Genomic DNA, 8,108 nt, shown 5'->3' on the forward strand with positions numbered 1-8,108 from the left:
TATATTTAGTTTCTATTTCAAACATATAACATTTTTCACATTATAAATTTCTATATTTCATATATATGCAATATTAGATTCCTTTTTAACTTTAAGATAAGGTTGATCATGTTTTGGGTCTGTAGCATCTAAAAGAGTGGATTTTAAAATATTTACATTTACACTTTATAGTGTTGTCACACACAATAACAGCAGAGTTTACTGGGAAGAAGATAAATAAGTTTATTTATATGGACTTTCAATGTAAGTCTGGGTAAGAACATTTATGTGGAATATACAGGGTTTGTAGAAGGTGCTTGAAGTACTTGAATTGAATTTTTTGAAATGTAAGGCCTGGAAAACACTTGAAAATAGGGGGGATTTTTGCGTGCTTTTAATTTTTTGCGTGCTTTGCGCAATTATTCAGAATTATTTATTCATTCATTTATTTATTTCAGCATTTATTTATTTTATTTGTCCATTTATTTATGTATTTCTACATTCATTTATGTATTTCCAGTTATTTATTGATGCATTTATGTATTTTTTGATTTATTTATACTTGAGTCATTTTTTTGTCCTCTATAAACCACAGCCTAAACTCCTTTGCCAATGTTATTTTGCTATCATTAATATATTATTACATATCCATGAAAAATGTTTTTATTTTTAATTATGTTTATATTTTAATAAGTGTTTTTATATTATAATTTTTGTTTTAGAAGGTTTTTTGTCATAAAGTCTATTTTTTTATCAATTTTTATTTCAGTTTTAGTTATTAAAGTTAAACTTAAAAAATAAATGCTCCCTTGGTAACTAGCTGAAATAAAATATGACAACTTTTTGCTGATCTGACCTGTATAAAACAAACCTCTGAGCATGTCATTCACTAAAGCATCAGCAGGTGGCGCTGAAGTTGAGAAATGAGCCTCTGAAAGCTGCTGATGTTTGAGTGTCTCATCTTGTGAGATCTTTCAAGTGCTCTTATTTCTTTGGTTTGGTTTAAAATAGTAGTAACACAGACGCTTGTCTCTCTATAGGAACAGACTAAGGAACAATTCTATGTTTTAGTCTTATAAACCTGTAATTAATGCTTTGACCTGCTTCAATAACTTAACTTACTTAACTTTATTATATAAGCTTTCTATTAAACTGGCAAATAAAAAACGTAATTAATAAGCACATAAATGATCAGAGCATCGCCAAAACTTGATTTACATGGTATACAAAAACAATTAGCTCTTATTTTTTTTAAATAAATACATTCATTGTAAGGTTTAGACTCTTTTTTTGTCTGGGTGAAGATGCCAAATCATCAGCTAAAGCCTTCAGATGGACTGTTTTAGTGAACGGAGGATCCTCAGCTCTATTAATATGCTAAAGACAAACAACAAAAGCCCATTGGACCTCATTGTTTCAGGATGGACTTTAATTGCCCTGTCGAACAAAAGCTCTGAAAGGACAAAAGCAGCAGAGCAAATCACATACACACTGGATCAATGTGTTTATAAGGGAATATTGCAGCGGTTTGATCTCAAGTATTGATAACTGAGATGTAATGACTGTTTCATAACTGAGCACTGAACCACATGAAGAGTTGTTCTCCTGGGATTCGAGCTCATAATGAGGTCAAACAGCATCTGCTTTGTACTTTATTACTAATTGAGATGTAAATGTCTCTCAAATTCAAATGTGTCACGGTTTTACATTAACCATTTAAAGCTATTGATTATTATTGGCTGGTATTGTTAGTGGCTTTCATGATTTGACTTTTTGATTAACCTCATAAACTGTCACAAGTGTTTGAATATTTTTTTAATTGAAATTATTTCAAAAGAATTTATTTTGAAAGCAGTTTGACAAAAAAGTTTATTATAAATTCTATAAATAGCTTATAATGATAATAGAAAACCTTTAAATCAACCTAAATAACATAAAAATACAAAAACATTAAACTATTTACTATAAATCATTTTTTAAACATTTATTTTTATTATACAATATTAGATATTGTACTTTCCAGTACAATGGCATAGAAAAAGTGCAGTTGTATTTGTACATGATGTGTCCCATTAAAATGCAATAAAATGCTTGTAAAAAATGAGGTATTTAGGTTAATTTTAAATCAAATTCAAATTATTATTCCTCTTTTTTTTTTTTAAACTGAGTTGGCTGTACCTGATCTGACTCATTAAATGTGGCCCAAATGTGGGTTGATTCAGTCATATTAAAATCACTTAAATCATGTAGGCCTATATATATATATATATATATATTTTTTTTTTTCAGTATTAAATTAGTGCAACTTTTGGTATTTCTGATGGAATATATGTTTACTGACTGTTATCTGACTGTTACTTCAAAGCATCACCAGTCTGTGATTACCGTCATTATAATCTCATTAATTATTCATGAGGTGACCAAATTTCAGATTCTGACAGGTTTAACTTAAATATTTAACAATGTTAGTAAATTATTATTTATTATTACCGTGGTAAATATTTGATCAATTACTCTGTTATCTGTTATCTCATTGCATCACCAGTCTGGATGACCCTCATTATTGTCTCATTAATTATTCATGAGCTGGCCAAATTCAAGATTCTGACACGTAGGACGTTAATTAAACGTTTATTTATTAATAACGGCAGACTTTAAAAGCCAAAACATGCTGTTGTTAATTTAAAACAATGTAAAAGTAAAAACAAAGCGGGCTGTAAATATTAAATTGACTTCAAATCCTAGTAAAAACCAAATGTAGGCTGATTTAATCATCACTCAAATCATACATATTTTTAATTGTTTAGATTAAATTAGCGCGATCTCTGGAATTTCTATTGGAAACTATGTTTATCGTGGTAAATATTTGATTAATTACCCACTGTACTGTTATTTCATAGCATCATCAGCAATGACCCTTATTATAATCTCATTAATTATTCATGAGCTGTCCAAATTCCAGACACATTCAGCGGTAATAAAACGTTAATTTATTATTAACGTCACACTTCAAAAGTCAAAACATGCTAAACAAAGTAAAAGTAAAAACAAAGCGGGCTGTACCTAATAAACTGACTTAAAGTCCTGGTAAAACAAATGCGAATGTAGGCTGAATCAGTCATCACTCAAATCATAAATATGTTTAACTGTTTATATTAAATCAGCGCAATTTCTGGTATTTTTATTGGATATCATGTATATCGTGGTAAACTTGATTAATTACCCACTGTACTGTTATTTCATAGCATCACCAGTCTGCAATAACCCTCATTATAATCTCATTAATTATTCATGAGCTGGCCAAATTCCAGACACATTCAACGTTAATAAAACGTTAATTTATTATTAACGGCAGACTTCAAAAGTCAAAACATGCTAAACAAAGTAAAAGTAAAAGTAAAAACAAAGCAGGCTGTGTCTATTAAATTGACTTAAACTCCTGGTAAAACCGAATATAGGCTGATTCAGTCATCACTTAAATCATGTATATTTTTAATTGTTTAGCTAAAACTAGCGCAATTTCTGGTATTTCTATTGGAAACTATGTTTACCGTGGTAAATATTTGATGATTCAGCTCCTGGCCTGTCATGACCCTCATCCTCTCATGAATTATTCATGAGCTGACCGCTTTATCAGCGCGCGACACTCCTCTCATCAGAAGATACCTGCCGTCTCAAATCACGCGCTCACGTGGAAACGCTTCACCAGGGCGACAGAGGGGGCGTGAACCGTCTCCTAGGTGACGCTGCCACACACACACACACACACACACACACACACACACACACACACACACACTGCAAAGACAACCCACAGGAGGAGAGAGAGAGAGAGAGAGAGAGAGAGAGAGAGAGAGAGAGGCTGTTCTCATTTCCTACTAGATGTGGATTATACCTTGTTTTCACCATGGCACCATCACGGCACCGGTAGCAGGGGCTGCTGGGAGATCAGATGCGCGGCTTCGAGCATCATCTCTCTGAGATGGCCGTGCACGCGTGCGGCTCGAGGCACAAATGCATCGGACTCTCTCAGGCGAACGGCAGCCTGCAGTGGGAGGCTGATTGAGCTGCTTGTGCGTGTGCGTTCATACAGCACCACAAAGCCTCTTCCCAGCTCCCAAATCCCTCATCACACAACGGCAAGGTAAGAAAAGCAGCGTTTTTGACATCTATATGCGAGCTGCAGTCGATAATGATGCTGAGCGCCGCTGACGGGCTGCTTTGTGTTGCATCGCTGGATAAAGACGCGCAGATAGCGAGCGGGTGATGGGAGAAAGCAAAGCATGCAAAGGCACAAAGCCTAGACGACAATGAGAAGGTAAAGCAGTGCTGATGTGGAAATGCTTTTACCTTCTCTCACCCTCACCAGCCCCACCTCCACCGCGCTGCATTTGCATGCAAAGATGAAAATATACATGAGGCATCATTTGGGGTTCCTCAGAAGGTAAACCTTTCAAAAATGGCAGGAACTTACAAAATGGATCCCATAAGTTCATTATTATGGACCTGATATTTTATAGGACATTTGAGGCACCTTCAGAAGCATGTCTAGATGTTCTTCACAGGGCCATCTGAGGAAGCCCTAATGGAGATTCAAGTATGTTGTCATTTGTGAAAAGCTCAGACATACTTAAAAATAAAGGAGGGTTTTGCAGTGATGCAATTGAAGAAGCATTTCTGAAACCCTAAAGAACCTTTCACTGAACAGTTTTGAACCACTTTTTCTTAAGGCAAGACACTGCCGGTGAAAAATAGTTAAATAGTTAAACTAATAGTTATCACCTTACTTACCCAGTTGATTTATTACATTGATAACTGTATTACAAGTTTTCTCAAATGTATAGGTTTAAATATGCAATTGAGTCCATATTTATTTAAATCTGCGCTCATTTGCATACATTTCTAGTACAAAAATCTACACTGGATGAAGTCATTTTTTTATTCTTGTTTATTTATTTTTAAAAAACATATTAGAGTTAAATGCTTTTACAGAAGGAATTTCTCTCGTTCATTGTTGTCATTCCATAATTCAGAAAAAACTTTTAGGGGGGGATAATTATTATTATATATATTTATATTTATAATATAATTATTATTATAAATTATATATGAATAAATCCCTCTGTGAAAACTTTCAGGATATAGACAGGAATAAAAAAATTTAACAGCCTTTAAAAATATGCATTTAATTGAAATCTATTGACACAAATAGATAAAGTGCTATAAAAGAAACACTTAACAGTGTCTTTTGGGTGTTTTCTTTTCATTAGTCTGAAAAAACCTTTTATGAAAAATCACACAGTCCAAAATCTCAAACTTGACAGGTGCATGAAAAAACAGTGTTTTTGCCTGCAGTGTCTCCCTTTAAAAATAAAAGCTTTTTATTGGCATCTATGGTTCATCATGGTTTATCAGTGGAACCTTTCCCTTGCATAAAAGGCTCTTTATTCGTGACTCTGGAGCACAAAACCAATCTTAAGTAGCTCAGGTATATTTGTAGCAATAGCCAATAATACATTATATGGGTCAAAATGATCAATTTTTCTTTTATGCCAAAAAATCATAAGGCTATTAAGTAAAGATCATGTTCCATGAAGATATTTTGTAAATTTCCTACCGTAAAACTTACGTTTTGATAAGTAATATGCATTGTTAAGAACTTCTCAATATTGTTTTTTTGCAGATTTCATATTTTCAAATACACATCTTGCATTAATGTAAATTTATGTATGCATAACTACATCCTGGTATTTTATTAAAAGTGCATGTGAAAGTATTCAGATTCAAATGGCAGTTATAACATTATAACAGATTGAGATGTGCACCAGCTCTTGCATTTGGAAAGAAATGCCATTATTGGCCAGTTTCAGGTGCTTGCATGAAGGCTTTTCATTATGCTGTCTTTAAAAAAACAAAGGCTCTTTATTGGCACTAATGATCCATAACATCTATGGAATAACAAAAAGTTCTTTATAGTGGAAAAAGTTACTTCAGTAAAATTCTTTACGCTAAGAAAAATGGTTCTTCTACACTCTTACAAATAAAAGTTCATCATCAGCATTCATGGTTCCATCAATAAAATGTTTTCATTGGACAAATGTTTTTGTATAGTAGAAAAACATGCTTGATTAAAATGTTCTTCACACTACACTCTTCAAAATATAGATTAACAAAAAGAGGGTTTTTACAGGGATGCCATTGAATAACTACTTTAGGTTTCCCCAAAGAACCTTTCAATGATCAGTTCATAAAATAATAATTTTTATCTTAGTGTGAAAAATACATTGTATGGGTCAAAATGATCAATTTTTCTTTTATGCCAAAAATCATAAGGATATTAAGATCATGTTCCATGAAGATATTTTGTACATTTCCCACTGTAAATATATCAAAACTTATGTTTTGATTAGAAACATACATTGCTAAGAACTTCATTTGAACCAATTTAAAGGTGACTTTCTCAATATTTAGATTTTTTTGCACCCTCAGAATTCATATTTTTAAATACTTTTATTTTGACCAAATATTGTCCAGTCCTAACAACCATAAATCAATGGAAAGCTTATTTATTCAGATTTCAGATGATGTATAAATCTCAGTTTCAAAAAATTGAGCGGTCCAGGGTCACATTTTGGAAAAGGTTCTTTCTCTAGATTTAGGTATGTATATATTAATTTACATTTATGCTTTTGGCAGCCACTTTTATCCAATGCAAATTGCATTGCATTTAAAGTGTACATTTACACTTGATCAGTTCTTGCTTTCCCTGAGATTCAAACCCATGACTTTGACGTTGCCAGCACCATGCTCTACTGTTTGAGCTACAGAAAAGCATAAAAATAGGCATTTCAGGCACTGAAATGTACAATAATATGCTGAGAGAATCTAAAATGTGACCCTGGACCACAAAACCAGTCATAAAGGTATTTTTTTTAAATTGAGATCTATGCATTATCTGAAAGTTGAAAATCTGGAATCTAAGGGTGGTAAAAAAATTAAATAAAAATATTGAGAAAAATCTCTTAAAGTTGTCCAAACAAAGTTCTTAGCAATGCATATTACTAACCAATAATCAAAATCAAAAGTTTAGATACATTTATGGTAGTATACAAAATATATTCACAGAATATGATCTTTACTTAATATCCTAATGATTTTTAGCATAAAAGAAATAAAGAAATATCACAAATATGAACTACTATGTACAATTCTACAGATCATCTAAAAAATGATTTAATTCAAACTAAAATCATTGTGCTGTCACTATACTGACATCTGCAAGATTCTGTGTCTAAAATTAAGAAAATGCAAATATTCTTGAAATGCACTTTAGATATAAGTAATGAAATCACAGTAGAAACATGATCAGTTTGTATCTGTGTAGTGCAATGTTTTGTAGCCTGAGGCTTATAACAAGGTTGAGTTTTGCAATACCACAAATTCTTGTCTTGTTTGTTAAATTAGTAAGATGAAAGCTTTCTTTCTAGGAAATGTTTTAGATATGGTAGAAAGGCAAAGGATCACTCACAGAGGTGCCATGATGAGCTTCTTAACTTCTCTAATCAGCGGACTAAAGCTCTTCCTCTTATAAGGTTTAGGGTTTGACTAGTTAGTAGGGTAGGGTTAGTTTGCCTCTGCTGGTCAGTGTTGTAACTACATCATTATGGAGCAAAAGCATCTTTTTTTCTGACAAAATTTTGTATTCTGACAAAAAATTTTTTGACTTTTTTGTCAGTTGGAAATATTTCATTGCATTCTAGGAGATGTTTCACCAGTGCAAGTTTCTGGAGGCTCTTAAAGCTCTGAAGTAGTCATTTATTTATTTGTGATGTCACAGCTCTGAGACAGTGTGTTTTTGTGATGATTTACTCAAAAATGAGGTGTGTGAAGTACCAAATGCTCAAAAATATCATGAAGTTTTGCCTCTGTAGCCGACATTACATTTAAGTCAATTTCTATGAGAACTCACATGTCACAGTTTTAAGTCTGGATGTCCTGTGCAGAGCACATTCAGGGCTTTTTAGAGATACCAAATGTTTGGACATTTGTACATCCTTATGGAAATATGATAAGATTTAGTCATTGTCATTTAAATCTGAATAATTTTCTAATTGTTTATCATAAATGTT

The sequence above is a fragment of the Garra rufa genome, chromosome 21, assembly GCF_049309525.1.
Source record: "Garra rufa chromosome 21, GarRuf1.0, whole genome shotgun sequence".
NCBI classification, from domain to species: domain Eukaryota; kingdom Metazoa; phylum Chordata; class Actinopteri; order Cypriniformes; family Cyprinidae; genus Garra; species Garra rufa.